This window comes from Phoca vitulina, unplaced genomic scaffold (genome assembly GCF_004348235.1).
Source record: "Phoca vitulina isolate PV1807 unplaced genomic scaffold, GSC_HSeal_1.0 scaffold7, whole genome shotgun sequence".
Classification (NCBI taxonomy): Eukaryota; Metazoa; Chordata; class Mammalia; order Carnivora; family Phocidae; genus Phoca; species Phoca vitulina.
The window spans coordinates 42,323,222-42,341,140 of record NW_022589710.1 but is presented as its reverse complement, the minus strand read 5'-3'; the positions used below and the strand labels follow the sequence as shown (position 1 = coordinate 42,341,140).

At 39.8% G+C, this 17,919-nt stretch overlaps 1 protein-coding gene across 32 annotated transcripts in view; it reads right to left on the bottom strand.

Annotated features, from left to right (window-relative positions):
• Positions 1 to 17,919, bottom strand: part of SIPA1L1 (signal induced proliferation associated 1 like 1) — a 385,985-nt gene that overhangs the window by 239,648 nt on the left and 128,418 nt on the right. For 23 of the 32 annotated variants that reach the window (XM_032405449.1, XM_032405447.1, XM_032405481.1 and 20 more), the window contains one exon: positions 2,676 to 2,806. The exons of 6 other annotated variants lie outside the window; for them this stretch is intronic. The gene's annotated coding sequence lies outside the window, so the exon portion shown is untranslated. Of the gene's footprint in view, positions 1 to 2,675; positions 2,807 to 6,556; positions 6,604 to 11,871; positions 12,026 to 17,919 lie in introns of all 32 variants that reach the window. 3 more of the 32 variants (XM_032405459.1, XM_032405461.1, XM_032405458.1) reach the window with 2 other exon arrangements.

Genomic DNA, 17,919 nt, shown 5'->3' with positions numbered 1-17,919 from the left:
CACTCCCAAACGGTGGTGTTTTACATGAGAAATTTTACATGAGAAATCAACCATGCTGAATCAGATCCATGTTCTTACTAGTCAAACACAACTTTCCTTGCAGATGCTAGAAAATATCTGAAGTATATATGGTAAGATTTAGCAAAACGCAGTTTCAAAAAGTTTCACAGTATTAAAACATATTATTTTATGATTCACTGTGTGTTTGTCATCTAAATCACACGTCCACATCATTACTAAACAGCCTTTTAAATCAAAATACATCCTTTCCAATTTTTTCCTTTAGACACAGAAGACATCCCGTTCTTGAAACATCTGACCCACTCTGGGAGCTGAACTGAGGAGCGAGTGGGGCCAGCAGAACAAACCCGGGAGAGCAGGCATGCAGGGCCCTGTGGGGGGGGTGGGGGGCAGGCGGTGCATTACATACCGGGAACTCAGCACAAGGCAACCTGCTCACAAAGAGCTTTGCTGTGCTTTACAAGCCACGTGAATTGTTAGGTGAGCGTCATTTGGAGATCTATGTATGATCTGACCTCCCCCTGGCTGTCACTGTCACTTGAACCACACTGGGATTTCAATGCAATAGCATTTTTATTCTCCTTCATACCGTCACTTTATGTTTAAGAAGTACAGTTGTTTATAACAACTTGTCTGATAGAAGTGAGATACATTATTTTCTTACATTTTTGTGGAAATGCTACTGCACTCCTTCCTCCACCCCCTACCATCAAAATAGCTAAGGTATCATGTGCAAAGGATGATGCCTAACATAAAGACAGCAATGCCACAGAGCCGGTGGGGCAGGGGTGGGGGGCGCTCCTGTCTTTGGGGAGAACCAGAAACTTACAGACTACAGAAAAGAAAGGTCAGGATCACCTTCTTCATTTTAACTCAATGGATAGGTTTTGTTTAAAGCTAGAAACAAAACCCAAATGGAGAAACTAAACAGAAAATAATTCTACTTCCGTTTTTATCTCTGTTCACCTTTTTAAAAAGATTATTCCTTTCTACTTCAAAGAGGGTCACCAAACTACCAGTAAGCCTGCTGTCAGTTCAGCACTGCCTGACAACCGTGGACTTCCTGCTGTGTGTTAAATTACTACACAAACGTCAGCTTTCTTTATGGGCGACATGGGACAGTGAAATGGACGTAATGTCCAGATTTAAACCTAGATTTGAATCCTGGTTCTAATAAGTTATGAACCGTAGGTAAAACCTTGGGCAGACTAATTTACCTCTCCCTGGCCTCAGTTCCTACAACTAACTATAAAATGAAAATAGTGCCATCACTCCCCTCCTAGCATTGTTAGAAAAATTAGTGCTAATGTACGTATTAGGCATTTTGTAGCTACTAATATGATGCTAATTACTAGAAAGGTTTTATTTATTTGGTTGTCAAAGATGAAAGATAAAAAAACACTTTTTTAAAAAAAGCTAACTAAAAGCATCAAGTAAAATAAAAAATAAAATGAGAGCTAGACTAAATTCTGAATAACAGAGTCCTCTCAGCTCCTCCCTGAAACATTCTCAGGGCTGGGAACTCCGGAGCTGGAAAGGCAACTCTATCATCCACGCATTCACACACTGAGGATGGGATCTACAATGTGTCACTTACTGGAGCAGGCTTGAGGGGACGCCCTGCTCTCAAGGAATTCACAGTACCCTCACATCAATAGACAAATACAATCTAGTGACAGGCAACAAGTCGGGGAAATACAGAGGGCCACAGGAGTGCAGAATCAGGGCACACCGCCCAACAGGGGGTGTCAAAAGAAGGAACCCCTTGAGTAAAATCCTCCAGAACCAGGAGGTGTTAAGGGAGGCACTGAAAGGGAACAGCACAAGCACCCTGAGGTGAGAGACTGCCAGGTGTGCCAGAAGGACGAAGTTCAAAGCAGGCCTGGCAGATGACGTGGTTGCCCAGGTTCCCAGCAGAGGTCTGGAAGGCCACGCATTCACACACACTGAGGACGGCACCTAAATGTGTCAGTTACTGGACTTTCTCCCACAGGCTGTAAGGAGCCTTGGAAATGTTTCAAGCAGGAGAGGGACATGGTTACATATACTTTGTGGCACAGAAATTATGGTGGCAATGTGGAAACTGAGCAGTGTGCAGGGGCGGAATGGGATGGCCAACTAGTATCCAGGTGAGCAAGAATAAGGCTACAGAGTTAGAATTCACATTTTAAGCTCATCTAGGGTGTTGTAAGATTTTTCTAAGACATAACAATGAAGCTGGGTCTTCCCTGGTTTCTGTAGACATTTTGTATTTATGTACTGTCCCAACAATACCAATGGCTCCAGAAGAACAGAATCAAGTGGTCTGGTTTTAAGTGGTCACTAAGTATGGTGCCATGTGAATGAAAGGTGGAATCTGGAGACATCAGAGAGAGGACTGTGCAACTTCACCTCAAGATACCACTGAGCACATTCCTCACTACCAGTTCCACACTTAAATGCCTCTACTTAGGATCAACTGTTAGGAATAGAAATCAAAACTGAATCTCAAACACGCGTCATTTGTCTATGAAATGAGGATAAACTACCGGCAACAAGTATTTAGAGTTAGGCAAAGAATAAAATTTTGATAGCCCTCAAATTTTGACCTTTTAAGACTTTTCCCCCCCAATGATTTTAGTATGTCCTTGGCCTAGAACTATGAGGTCACTTACCAAAAAGACAGCTGAACAGCTCTGCAGGCATCAAGACAAGACCGTATCTGTGCTTGGCTATCAGCCAAAACTGTTCACAGGAAGGAAGGATACCACACAAGTTGTCTGGCTGACTCTGAGCTGGCTGCTGTCTGTAGAGTCACAAAGAAAAATGTGATAAACACGAACATCCAGGCACAAATATCCATCTGGACAGGATGTTAACACCATTCCTCAATTCCTTAAGGGTCTTATTCTCTCTTAGAAGTATAAAATCAACCAATTGGTTTAAGAGCACTTTAATTCATTTGGGTGACAAGAAGGAAAGTCAGAGAGGAGTCATCTCTTTTGAACACTAATAAAGACTCATTTCCTGCTATCACTTGGGAAGCTTAAAAGATTAAGTGTATTAGGACCCTGAATTACCCATATGAAAAAAGTGCCAAGTTCCTATTTCCATGAACCTCAACCCATCCGAGTCTTCCTTTAGACGCAGTCCCCTGGCACCAAGTTAATGAAGCTCACTGTGGCATAGTTCTACTGAGTGAGATGTACTCAGGAAGAGGGTGGTGATAAAAAGTGGTTACTTACACCAAGCTGACATGGGGAAAACTGGCAGAAGAAATGTTCTGACAGAATGAATCATAAAACCAAGACTGTTACCATTCTTTCTTTGGTTTAAGCTGGATAATCACTAAACCCAGGACATGGTTTATGAAGCTCCTACATACCTAGTCAAAATATTCTTTACTTATATAAAATTAATTTAATTTTTAGTATTTAATTTGGACTTCTCAATCCCCTTCCTTCTGAGAATCTTTCCCCATGCAACTCAGTAATCTTATAGCTAAAAGGCTAAAAGTAAAGCAAAGCTCTAGAGCCAGACCACATGGAATTCAATCCTCAGCTCTTACCCACCACCCCCAGGGCCATTCCCTCTCCTGTCAATCAGGACCAGTCTCACAAGGCTCTGGTGAGGAAGACATGGGATAACAATGGAGGGTGCTCAGGACAGGGTCTGCTACAGAGCTCCATAAATGATCACAATCGTTATAGTTTTAAATAGGAAAAACATGGCAACACTAGGCGAGCCAATGGAATACTCCTCAAAGACTTGATCACTTTGTGTAAAATAGATGCCAAAAAGCATAAGAACACCAGTAACAATAACCACTGTGATTTATCTATAAAGGGTATCACAGGATTATGCAACTATCTTCCCTCTTCATATATTACTGTCACTTTCTATAATTTTAATGCCAAAGGAGTTATTCTTAATTACCTTAAACTTGGCCTTTCTAATTGTCTGCTCCTATAACCTGCTGTGCTCCCATTAACAGGGCCTCCTGAGGTTGATTTCAAGAGATTTATGATCACCACAGTTGATTCCTCCCTCACTAATTTTTAATGGATTTCTACTGATAAATAATTACTTAAATTAGCTAATTTCTAGACCATGTAGTTGTTTCCACTAGGAGCCCATGGAGCTATATTTGCTTTTTACCAGCTGTCTGGATAATTATATTTAGTCCACATTTTTTTAAAGTCAGAAGAAAATGAATATGCTAATAATTAGCCACTCTTTTTTGGACTTGCCTAAGTCCTCTGATTTCTCTCAAAGCTTAACAAGGGGTTCAGAATGAAGATGTGTCAACTCACATCTCAGAGGCAACTCAATACTGGATATTGAGGGTATAAAGTCAGACAATTCTTGGTATCACAAAAGATAAGAATTAAAACATAAACAGAATAGTGAATGGCAACTGGCTTCCCAGGTGCATCCAGGTGCAGTAGTGAGCCTAAAATCACAAAGTGCTAAATGTAAATTTGCATACAGTACTAAAATGTTTGCCTTCAATTGCTCATTTTTTAGTAGGGAGGAGGAGCAAGAGAAAAATCCCACTGTAATCTCAATACAGGATATCCACAAAACTGAAAGGTTTACACTCTATTCTCATATCTACAAACGTAAATAAATCAATTCAGCCAAGATACTATGACTTAAAAAAAAAAAAGTCTATGAGAAACAATTGTCCACAGAATACCTACTATTTTAAGGTTTACATAACCCACCCAAAACAGTACTCCAAGTTTTGTATTTAAAAACAACATGGGGGGGGACTGGTTCCAGGTAAGATGAAGGAAGCACACTCCATCCAGCCGCCCCACCGCATGCAGCCACCTGGACAGAGTACCTGAAACAGCTACTTGAGAGCTGCCTCTGAAAAATAAATGACCACAGCAGGCTGATGAGGGAAGAAGAGTAAAACTCAAAGAATGACCAAACCAGTGATGAACTTCCCCATTTTTTCCTCCAAAATCTCCCAGCCTGGAATCAAGGCAGCCACACACCTGAAAGTGAGCAAGCACCAGGATAGAGGCAGAGAGGGAAAATCCAGAAATACTCCAAGTTCTAGCTTAAGAAGCAGGAAAAGGGATTCCTAACACCCTGGAGAGGGGGAAATTCCTCACTGTTCTTCTTTTTTATTTCTCTATGTTCTAGCTTCCCAGCCCAAGGTAATCACAAGGTGGTAGTGGGCAGAGGGAAACAGTCACATAAACTCTCGAGGGAAAGGAACCTTTCTTCCTCACTGAACAGAGGAGCTATGCTCTCACGATGTAAGTCTGCTGCTCTTTTGCTGTCTTCCTTCCCCTTGGTCCAGAATGGAGACAGTCACAGGAAACCCACTGCCCCATTCTAAAGCCCCATCTTTGTGCCTGGAGGACTAAAAAAGGGAACCTTGGAGAAACAGGAAGAGCTGGAGAAACTGACCCACACAAATACAGCCAACTGATTTGGGGCCAAGATGTAAAGGCAATTCAATGGAGAAAAGACTGTCTTTTCAACAGTGTTGAAACAATTAGACATTCGACCTTGACTTAAACCTCAGATCTTATACAACTATAAATTCAAAATAGATCATATGGATCTAAGCATAAAATGTAAAACTACAAACCTTTTAGAAGAAAAGAAAGGAAAATCTTTAGGATGTGAAGTTAAACCTGGACATCATCCCCAAAGCTCAAGCCATTAAAAAGGCAATAAAGATAAACCACAATTCCAAATTTAAAAATTCTTGCTCTAAGAAAAACATTGCCTAGAGAATGAAAAAATTAGGTACACACTAGGAAAAATATTTGCAAATCACATAGGCAACAAAGAATTTTTATTCAGAATATGTTTTTTAAAAAATGAAAACTAAACCAAGAAAAGAAACAACTCAAGTAGAAACAGGCAAAACACTTGAAAACAAATAAAAGAGAGACTTAAAAAACAGTAGAAAAGATCAATGAAACTAAGAGCTTCTTTGAAAAGATAAATAAAAAACTGATAAACCTTTAGCCAGACTCATAAAAAAAGACAGCAAGAGAGAAAGGACTCACTCAAATAAAAGCAGAAATGAAAGAGAAGTTACAACAAATGCCACAGAAATACAAAGGATTTCTAAGAGACTACTACAAAAAGTTATACACTAACAAATTAGACAACCTAGAAGAAATGGATAAGCTCCTTAAAAAACAAAAACAACAACCAAAAAAACTTCCAATATTGAAACAAGAAATAGAAAATCCAAACAGACTATTAGTAACGAAATTGAATCAGTAATCAAAAAACTCCCAATAAACAAAAGTTCAGGACCAGATGGATTCACAGATGAATTCTACCAAACATTTAAAGAATAATAATACCCATTCTTCTCAAACTATTCCCAAAAACAGAAGAGGAAAGAATTTTTCCACATTCATTCTAAGAGACCAGCATTACCTTGATACCAAAACCAGACAAAGACACTACAAAAAAATAAAATTACAGACCAATATCTCTGATGAAGATAGATGCAAAAATCCTCAACAAATATTAACAAAGCCAAACTCAACAATACATTAAAAGGCTCACTCACCATGATCAGGTAAGATTTATCTCAGCAGTGCACAGATGGTTCAATATCTGCAAATCAATCAACACGACACACCACAATAACAAAATGAAGGATAAAAATCACATAATCATCTCAACAGATGGAGTAAAAGCATTTAACAAAATTCAAAATCATTCATGATAAAAGTCTCAACAAAGTGGGTTTAGAGGGAACATACTTCAACATGATAAAGGCTATATATGACAAACCCACATCATACTCAATGGTGAAAAGCTGAAACCTTTCCCTCTAAGATCAAGAATAAGAAAAGGATGTCCACTTCTGCTACTTTTATTCAACACAATACTGAAGTCCTAGCTGCAGCAATCAGATAAGAAAAAGAAATAAAAAGCATTCAAATTGGTAAGGAAGAAGTAAAACTTTCACTATTTGCAGATGACAAGATACTATATACAGAAAACCCTAAAGACTCTACCAAAAACCTATTAGAATAAATGAATCCAATAAAATTGAAGGATACAAAATTAATACACAGAAATGTGTTGTGTTTCTATACATTAATAAAAGACTAGCAGGAAGAGAAATTAAGAAAACAATCCCATTTATAACTGCACCAAAAAATAAAATAAAATACTTGGAATAAGTGTAACCAAGGAAGTGAAAGACCTATACTCTGAAAACTATAAGACAGTGATGAAAGAAACTGAAGACAACACAAATAAAAAGATATACCATGCTCATGGATTGGAAGAATATTGCTAAAATTACAAAACTACCCAAAGTAATCTACAGATTCAATGCAATCCTTATCAAAATACCAATAGTATTTTTCACAGAACTAGAATAAATAATCCTAAAATTTATATGGAACCATAAAAGACCCCAAATAGCCAAAGCAATCTTGAGGAAGAACAAAGCTGGAGGTATTACAATCCCAGATTTCAAATTATACTACAAAACTATAATCAAAACAGTATAGTACTGGCACAAAAAACAGACACATGGATCAATGAAACAGAATACAGAGTTCAGAAATAAACCTACACTTTATATGGTCAATTAATCCATAACAAAGGAGGCAGGAATATACAATGGGGAAAAGACCATCTCTTCGATAAATGGCATTGAGAACACTGCAGAGCTACATGCAAAAGAATGAAACTGGACCACTTTCTTATACCATACACAAAAATAAACTCAAAATGGATGAAAGATCTAAATGTGAAATCCTAAAAGAAAATATAGGCAGTAAACTCTTTGAACATTGGCCTTAGCAATATTTTCCTGGAACTATTTCCTCCATTAACAGAAACTAAAGCAAAAATGAACAATTGGGACTACATTAAACTAAAAGGCTTTTGCACAGCAAAGGCAATCATCAACAAAATGAAAAGTCAACCTACTGAACAGGAGATTTTTGCAAAATCATATCTGACATAAAGTTTAATATCCAAAATATATTTTTAAAAAACTCCTATAACTTGACACCGAAAAGCAAGCAATCCAATTAAAAAATGGGCAGAGGCGGTGCCTGGGTGGCTCAGTCAGTTAAGCGTCTGCCTTCAGCTCAGGTCATGATCCCAGGGTTCTGGGATCAAGCCCCACATCAGGTTCCCTGCTCAGCGGGAAGCCTGCTTCTCCATCTCCCACTCCCCTTGCTTGTGTTCCCTCTCACGCTGTGTCTCTCTGTCAAATAAATAAAATCTTAAAAAAAAAAAAATATATGGGCAGAGGACCTGAATAGACACTTTTCCAAAGAAGACATGCAGATGGCCAACAGACACATGAAACATTGCTCAACATCACTCATCATCAGGGAGACGCAAATCAAAACCACAATGAGTATCTCACAGCAGTCAGAATGGCTAGTAACAAGAAGACAAGAAATAACAAGTGTTGGTGTGGATTTGGAGAAAAGGGAACTCTCATGCATTGTTGGTGGGAATATAAATTGGTGCAGCCACTAAAGAGACTAGTACAGAAGTTGCTCAAAAAAGTAAAAGTAGAAATACCACATGATCCAGGAATTCTACTTCTGGGTATTTACCCAAAGAAAATAAAAACACTAATTCAAAAAGACATATGCACCACTATGTTTACTGAAGCATTATTTATAATGGCTAAGATATGGAAAAACCCAAAGTGTCCACTGATAATGAATGGATAAAGAAGATGTGGTATACGTACAGAATGGAATATTACTCAGCCACAAAAAAGAATGGAATCTTGCCACTTGAGACAAGATAGATGGCCCTAGAGGGAATAATGCCAAATAAAATAAGTCAGAGAAAGACAGATACCATATGATCTCACTCGTATGTGGAATCTAAAAACAAACATACAGCAACAACAACAAAAACAGAAACAGACTCATAAATACAGAGAACAAATTGGTGGTTGCCAGACGGAAGCATGGGGGGGGGGCGGTCACAATAGGTGAAGAGGATTAAGAGGTACAAACTTCCAATTACAAAATAAGTAAGTCATGGGGATGAAAAGTACAGCATAGGGTATATAGTCAATAATACTACAATCTACACTTATCATGGCATTTCATAAAGCATATAATCGTTGAATCACTATGTTGTACACCTGAAACTAATAATACTGCATGTCAACTATATCGATCAAAAATTCTTAAAAATTAAAAAAAAAAAAGACTTGAACAGACACTTCACCAAAAAGGGTATACAAATGGCTGCAGATAAGCACACGAAAAAATATTCAATATCATTAGCCTTTAGGGAAATGCAGATTAAAACCACAATGAGATACCACTTCACATCTATTAGAATGGCTAAAATAACAAATACTGACAATATCAAATGCTGACAAGGATGTCAAACACCTGAAACTCTCGTTCATTGCTTGAGGGAATACAAATTGATAGTTTACTCTAGGAAATGATTTGACATTTCCTTAAAAAGTTAAATGTACACCTACCATATAATCCAGCCTTCTACTCCCAAGTATTTACCCAGAGAAAGCAAAGCATGTGTTCATGTAAAGAAATGTACACAAAGGTTCACAGTTAGCTTTATTTGTAATACCCACAAATTAGAACAACACAAATATTCTTCAGTGGGTTAATGGACAAACACATTGTAATACTTCCACACAACAGAATCCTACTCAGGGATTCAAAGGAACATGCTATCAATACCCACAACCAGGACGACACTGAATGAAAAGGCATGACACTGAATGAAAGAAATCCACTTCAAAAGATTACACACTACATCCTTCCATTTAAACAACATTTTTACAAAGACCAAGCTATAGAGATGGAGAATAGATCAGTGGTTGCCAGGATTTACAGGGTGGGAGAGAATGCAGCATGAGAACACTTTCTGAGGGGATGAAACAGTTGTGAGATGGTTACACAAATCTACACGTGTTAAAACTCACAGAACTGTATAACAACAACAACAACAAAAAGGCAATTTTAATCCATGTTAATCTATTATCCAACATAAAAATGCTTCAAATTTACAATAATATCTTGCATAATTAAATTGTGTAACTAACTGTATTGCCACAGAAATGGGTTTTAAAGACAATGGAACATGTAGTATTAAGTATTATTTAAACCAAGTTTATTTATAAAACTTTTTTTTTTTTAAGATTTTATTTATTTGGGCGCCTGGGTGGCTCAGTTGGTTAAGCGACTGCCTTCGGCTCAGGTCATGATCCTGGAGTCCTGGGATCGAGTCCCGCATCAGGCTCCCTGCTCGGCGGGGAGTCTGCTTCTCCCTCTGACCCTCCCCCCTCTCATGTGCTTTCTCTCTCATTCTCTCTCTCTCAAATAAAGAAATAAAATCTTTAAAAAAAAAAAAAAAAGATTTTATTTATTTGACAGAGAGAGACACAGTGAGAGAGGGAACACAAGCAGGGGGAGTGGGAGAGGGAGAAGCAGGCCTCCCGCTGAGCAGAGAGCCCGATGCGGGGCTCGATCCCAGGACGATCATGACCTGAGCCAAAGGCAGACGCTTAACGACTGAGCCACCCAGGCGCCCCTATTCATAGAACATTTTAAAAGACACCACAAAACTGTTTCTTCCCAAAGTTAACTGCTCAATTACAAAAAAATAGGACTCTTCAACAGCACGAAAACCAATATTCAAGACAGCCAATAGTTCTAGTCATACAGACATCTGGATTTTGAGCTGTTGATGTTACAAAGCAGGTGAATCATCAGAGAACCGGATGCATGATCTCAAAGCCATCCGAAGTGTGTCCACTACTACTCGTCCCATCTCTAGCCCCAGGGGGTTTCACAAACCTCTTCCATTTCCTCAACAGGAAGCACTCAATGCACATAGGGTTTGTTTTAAAGCTCAAAGAGTACAGATCCGAAGGAAAAGGTCAAGAAAACCAGGTTCACTGAGGGCACCTGCATGCCGTCACTCCCATCGCAATCAGCGGGTGCTCCAGTGTGCCCGCGCCTGTCCCTAATCTCCATGCACCTCACCTTGGAACCGCTGCTCTACCCAACGCAGTGAGCAAAGGGAGAACAGCTCTCATCCACCAATGCTAAACTGAAATGATCCAACCCAGGGCTAAAATACTCTGATAAAATCATATTCGAAGACACAGCTCTGCACTATTTCTGTCAAAAGAGGTTAGTCTTCCATTTCCTCAAAGCATTTCTTATGGAGTCATTTTCGCCTATTTCAAAGAAAAACAATAACCATTCAAAGAGTAATGCAGATGTCACCCGTGCCACCTTCAGTGATACGGCTTTTCCTTTCGAGCATGCACTGGCCACGCAATAAATAGTGTAAGGTAATCAAAACTGTGTTACTGGAAAAAGTATTCTTGAAATAGAATTTTTATTTTAATGATGAAGCTATGGATAGTTTCTTTTCCCTTCTATTTTTCTCTACTTTTCAAAGGTTCCCTCTACTGAAACATTAAAATAGCTGAGTTCCCTTTCTTCTACTCCTAACATAATTTGCCGTAAGTTATGGCTTACGACCATTATGTTTTCATTATTAATACTCTTGAGGAAACCCTACTTTTTGATCTAATACCCACCGTCACCACCAAAAGGGGGTGGGGATAACATATACATTAAACTTTCAGATAACACTGTTCTCACCAATTATTACAAAAATAATTCAAACACAAACATAGGGAGAGCCTGGATATTTTTAAATGGGAGAGACTCCTCCTTGATCTGTTTAACTTACTTGAGAACAGTGCAGAGGAACAGATGAACGTTTAATAAGCCAACTCTGATTATACTATTTCAAGCCTGAAGTACATATTACATTATATTTTAGAAAGTGAGAACTTCTTGGGGTTCTTTACATACTGAAAAATACTCCACTGACCATAAGTGACTGAACCCTGATGCACACACAGGGATGTTGCCTTCTGTTCGATGTCAGGAGTGGAAAGTGATGTCAAGTGAGCCGTCACGGCCATGCTCTCTTTCTGCTGCCTTGGATGCTATTATTTCTCTTAGGCTTAGCCAGCAAAGATACTCTGCATTCAAAATAAAATCAATACACAGAACTTCACACACACACAATTTTTTTTTTAAAGAAAACTCATTCATTTTATATGATTTAGAGCCTGAAGTTTTTTAAATTTTTTTTAAATTTTATTTTATTATGTTATGTTAATCACCATACATTACATCATTAGTTTTTGATGTAGTGTTCCACGATTCATTGTTTGCGTCTAACACCCAGTGCTCCATGCAGAATGTGCCCTCTTTAATACCCATCACCAGGCTAACCCATCCCCCCACCCCCCTCCCCTCTAGAACCCTCAGTTTGTTTCTCAGAGTCCACAGTTTCTCATGGTTCATCTCCCCCTCTGATTTCCCCCCCTTCATTTTTCCCTTGCTGCTATCTTCTTCTTCTTCTTTTTTTTTTTTACATATAATGTATTATTTGTTTCAGAGGTACAGGTCTGTGATTCATCAGTCTTACACAATTCACAGCGCTCACCATAGCACATACCCTCCCCAATGTCTGTCACCCAGCCACCCCATCCCTCCCACCCCCACCACTCCAGCAACCCTCAGTTTGTTTCCTGAGATTAAGAATTCCTCATATCAGTGAGATCATGATACATGTCTTTCTCTGACTGACTTATTTCGCTTAGCATAATACCCTCTAGTTCCATCCATGTCGTTGCAAAGGGCAAGATTTCATTTTTTTGATGGCTGAGTAATATTCCATTGTGTATATATACCACATCTTCTTTATCCATTCATCTGTGGATGGACATCTCAGCTCTTTCCATAGTTTGGCTATTGTGGACATTTACAGCCTGAAGTTTGAGGATTTTTTTTTCAGGCTGGAATACATTAGCAATGCCTCCTGGCAAAAACGCAAGCTAGAAAATCAGGACTGAGAACATAACTGTAAACAGCCAAATGAAGAAAGAAAAACCTGGATGCCATTTTGTGATGCTACCCAGTCAGGGGAGAAATTTCGATGGCTCCTAGGTACCAGCAGCATGCCATCAGCATGCACTGCGTGGCAGAGAAGTCCTAACCTAAACAGTAACAGGGTTGGGTGAGATACTAGGAGAATCCCCTACAACTAAACAATTCTCAGTCTATAATGTTAGCATAAGAATGAGACCTTTTTAGACTGTGAGCTCCTGAAAGGCTTTGTCTTCTTCATCACGCTAGCCCAGTGCCTGGTACTCAGTAAATGCTGACTAGAAAGCATCGAAGAAACTGGACTAGTGACAAGGGCCATACCCCGGTGGGTGTTACCCACTGTCCCCGAAGCACGCGGGGCGCTCCTGGGAGTGGCTGTCAGCAACACCTCCTCCACTTGGGAGGGGTTTTGTAATTACAGCAGCAGCCCACAGAGGAGAACAGAATTTTCTTAGACAAAATTCACTCTTCAGCTAATTTCATAGTTGATAATAGCTTGTACTGAGAGAAGTCTCAGCTCTGCCAATTTTTCACAGCTCATTTGTGTTAGCATCATCAACATTACCTTCAACCTATGGTTCTTTGTAGGAATCTTTTAAAGCCAGGTGTCAATTTTGTAGCTGCTGTTTTAATTAACACTGATTAACATAACCTATAAGCCTATTGAACAAACACAGCAAGTGACAACAGGCTGACAGCAAACAAGAGAGGAAGGCCGCCTGCCCCTCTGCACCCTCTGCACCGTGGAGGCCCACACAAGCAAGCCCCAGGATAGCTGTGCCCCAAACAGGACCCACGCAAGGGTCCCAGCTTCGATCCCCACACTGAATGTTAGGAAATTTTAGTTTATTTCTTAGAATAGTTTAATAACAGCTCTACTACTTTGTTCCTGCTCACCAACATATGCACCCGTTCTGGAAAACATAAACCGAGGCTCCTTCTGAGAGCACTTCTGCTCTCAAGTTCTTGTTCCTTTAAGTGAACTCTATACCCCGACATGGGGCTCGAACTCACGACCCCGAGATCAAGAGTCGCGTGTTCCACCGACTGAGCCGGCCGTGTGCCCCACAAGTTCCTGTTTCAAAGAGACTTGTACCTCACCCAGCTTATTTAACCTTCTTCTATCCACAAGCAGTTCCTCAGTTCAGGACTTTTAAGCCAGATTCCCATGACTCCTTCTTTCCATACCTGACTTTGCTGGAGAAAAGACTGGAACGCAGTGCCAGGAGCAATAAGACCAGTAGATTCAGAATCACAGAATCTAGGTTCAAAACCTGCCATTACCAGCCGTGTGACTTGGGGCAGGGGAAATGACCCTTTCTGAGACTGTTTCTTTATTTCCAAAAGGAGGAAAATTCTATTTTGTTCACCTGTCTTGGTCATTATAAAGATTAATAACTATTATAAATGATTAACAAGATTAAAAGCAATTTTATTTCTAGATTTATAAATACTAATATGTTAATTATATATTATAGTCACTTTCATCATTATACAGATGAACAGTAAATTTACTTATCTATGTATGTACTTAATGTAACAATAAAGGCAATTTTCTTTGTTTATATTTTTAATTATAAATGATGATTATTTTAAAGACTAAAAGCAATCTTACCGTTTTTATTCATGTTCTCTCTTAGTAAGTCCTGCTATGATGCACCACCTCTCAACAGCAACCAAGGTCAAAAGGTCTCTTTGTAAAGTTTCAAACCATCCACTGCTATAATAAAGTTACTATGTAATTACAGAAATAACACAAGTGGAAAATTACAAAATTTAAACTAAGTATAAAAAAATAAACTCAAAAGTCACCCACCGTCCTACCACCCAGGGGTAAACTCTTAATACTGTGGTATAGTTTTTAAGAGGTTATGTAAAATATTTTGTATCTTCTGTAATTTCACATTATCCTGTGCCCACTTCTCCCCATAACCGTCTTCTATGTACATGGGTCACCAACCATTTTGCACTATGTGACAGAAGGCTGCACCTAATTTTTGTGTTACAAATATTACAGTGATCAACATCCCTGAACATAAATTTTTATGAATTTAAAAAAAAAAAGTTTTGCCACAGAATAAAGTCCTAGAAGTTACGGTAAGGCAGGACATAATCACTGCAAAGGCTTTGGGCACATACTGTCAAACTGCTTTTCAAAAGTCCACACAGTAAAATGCCACTTAACAAAGGTAATAGGATGATAATTGATTTAGAAACTGAAAAGGCTAATGTAAGCAGAGAACCATAAACACACACACACACACACACACACACACACACACACAGAGCTAAGCCATCTAATTTGAAATATACATTCTTTTACCAATTTCCTGATGAAGAGTGAACATCTCTTCCATGAATAATCGCTCTCCAGACTGACCGCAGGCTAGTCATTCTTACACAAACCACGACCAAAAACCATCACCCACAACTCCCACTCTCCCTGTTTTATTAGAATGGAATACAAACTCAGAGCCTCTCAGGAAACAAGCTGAGAATCCTTACGGAAGTTTAATAACTCCCCCAACCCTTTGCAGTTGCCACGACCATACCTTACTTAAGAACATTCTTTTTGGAGGCCTGCCTTTGGAAGCTTTCAAAAGTATTTAGCATATCTTTGTAGAAACCTAGTATTTAATCATATTACATAAAATTTCAATTATGTAATTACACAGTAACAAGTACTACTGACAAAAACCGGCTTTTGTTACAAATGAAACCAACTCTTGATCAACATTCAACTCAGCCTATCTAGAAGGACGTGAGAGTCTACAGAGTGGCTGCCTGCACGCACGGGCTTGGCAGGAGGAGGTGGTGAGGGAGATGGAAGTCACCAAAGAGAGCTCTCACCTCTCAGCCCTTTGCAAGTACTAGGTACTGTGTTAAAAGGCATTTTTTAAATGTGATGTGTCTGTGTAGGTGCAGTGTAAACTTCCACAGACACAGGCAGTCCCTGAACTCAGAGGAAGAGCCAGAGCACGTGTTAGTGTTTAACAGACTTGCCAAATGGAAGCCAAGAGCAGCCAACCAAGTCCTCTCTCCTACCCACCTCCTCCAACCAACCTCCAAACAGAGCCTAGGCTTGGTCCCCATCTCTTGCCCCTTTCTTTCTAAATCCAGTCATCAGTTGAGCTCATCCAGTCTCAAAGCTTCAAATACCATGTATAAAGTGAAGACTCTCAAATTTAAAACTCTGGATGCATGTCAAAGAGCAGAATGTGGATTCCTCACCCCGCAGACCTGCTCCACTCTCCAGACCAGTAACCACCACCTCCACCACTCAAGCGAAGAGGCTGCTGCCCATGACTTTTCCCATTTGTAACTCCACATCCAATGTAATAGTAATTCCTAGCACCTCTTCATGTGTTTGTGGATTTATTCCTTCTCCTTAAAATGTAAGCGTCTAGAGGGCAGGGACCCTGCCTTATTTCACGGATCTATCTCCAGCCCCCAAAGTCATCTCAGGTACACAACAAATCCTTAATAAACACTGTTGAGTGAAAAGAGCTCCTAAAAACTTGCAGACTCCTCTAGGAAGTTTTCCATGTATAATTAGAAGACCAGGAGAAAATTTTCCAACCCCTTTGAAATACACAATATTCACAGTTTGGGCATGACAATGGACTACTACTCCAACACCCTCACTTTATAGCTGTGAACCTTAAGGTCCAAAAAAACTTAACAAAATTTAGAACATCATGAGAGCACAGCTCCTAATGTAAATGTCTAATGATCTACAAGCAGCTCCACCAAACCATCACCCCTGGCATCGCTTCTCCTTTTGTTTATATACAACACATTTCTTGCAAGTATTTGGAGAACAGAAATGATTAAAAATCAGAGTTGTTTATTTTTTTCATTCTGGGGTATGTAAGAGGCTTCTTGCAATGTCCCCAACTGCACAGCCACTTGAAAGCCCATGTCTAGTCTGGAGACTCCTGAAGAGCCAGAGAACAATACAGAGCAGACAGAAACTCAAAGTCTAGCTGCCTGGATTCAAAATCCCAAAGTCACTGCAGGAAGCTATTGTTGCTAACTTCTACCTTTACAAACCCTTCCCTATTAGAATCTACTGTGAATTTCCAGTACAGAGAGACAGAGAGAGAGAGTAGCTGCGTGTCTCTAATTTGGTACTTGTCATTTAGCTTCATATTTTTTTGTCCAAAGGTTCTTCATAAAATGTAGTAACATAAGCTCACCTCCACACCCCCCACACTAGAAAGCCCCCCAAGGTAAACTTCCCACAGGTATGAAGTAATGTTAGCACCTCACAGACTTTATCCCTGTCCCAATCTGAATACTTTGGTGTTTACAAAGCTTATGGTATCACTTTGTTGGGCTTCCCTGACACCCTGTAAGGGGCTTGCCAGGCACCCCCAAGCTGCTGTTACCAGCTCAGGACCACAACCACTGAGGCAGTCAAGGTCAGGAAGCCCCATATTACCTCCCCAACCCCCCAGCTCCTACTCACCTAACCACATCAACCTCCTGGCTAGGGCTGGGCACGATATGTGAACTTTTCCAGCGTGCAGTGAGGAGTTCTGCCTAACGTGTGTTTTTATGAGAAACAATGAATAGGCACTTTGACGTTAACAAATGGTTTTCCACAAACATCTCATCTCCTCATCCACACCACCCCATAGAGTAAACATCACATCCTCATTTTTCACATGACAATGTGAATGGTCAAAGGGGTCAAAAGGGGGGGTCAATGTCACACTGAAGTAAAGTCCTACTTGCACCAGTCTTTCAATATGGAAGCCCTTATTCTTTTGCCCACACTAAGTACACGGCCTCTTGTGAGAGCTGTAGCCATGTCCACGTTACCCACCTAGCAGAGGTGCTAGACCTTGCAGAGCATCCTTAAGTTCACTGGCTCCTTCATCACAGCTCCCTACTGCCTTGATTGGGGGCGGGGGGGGGGGGGGCTAGCATGCATTAACATAAAACTTCTGACTCCTAGCAGCTCTCAGTTAACGTG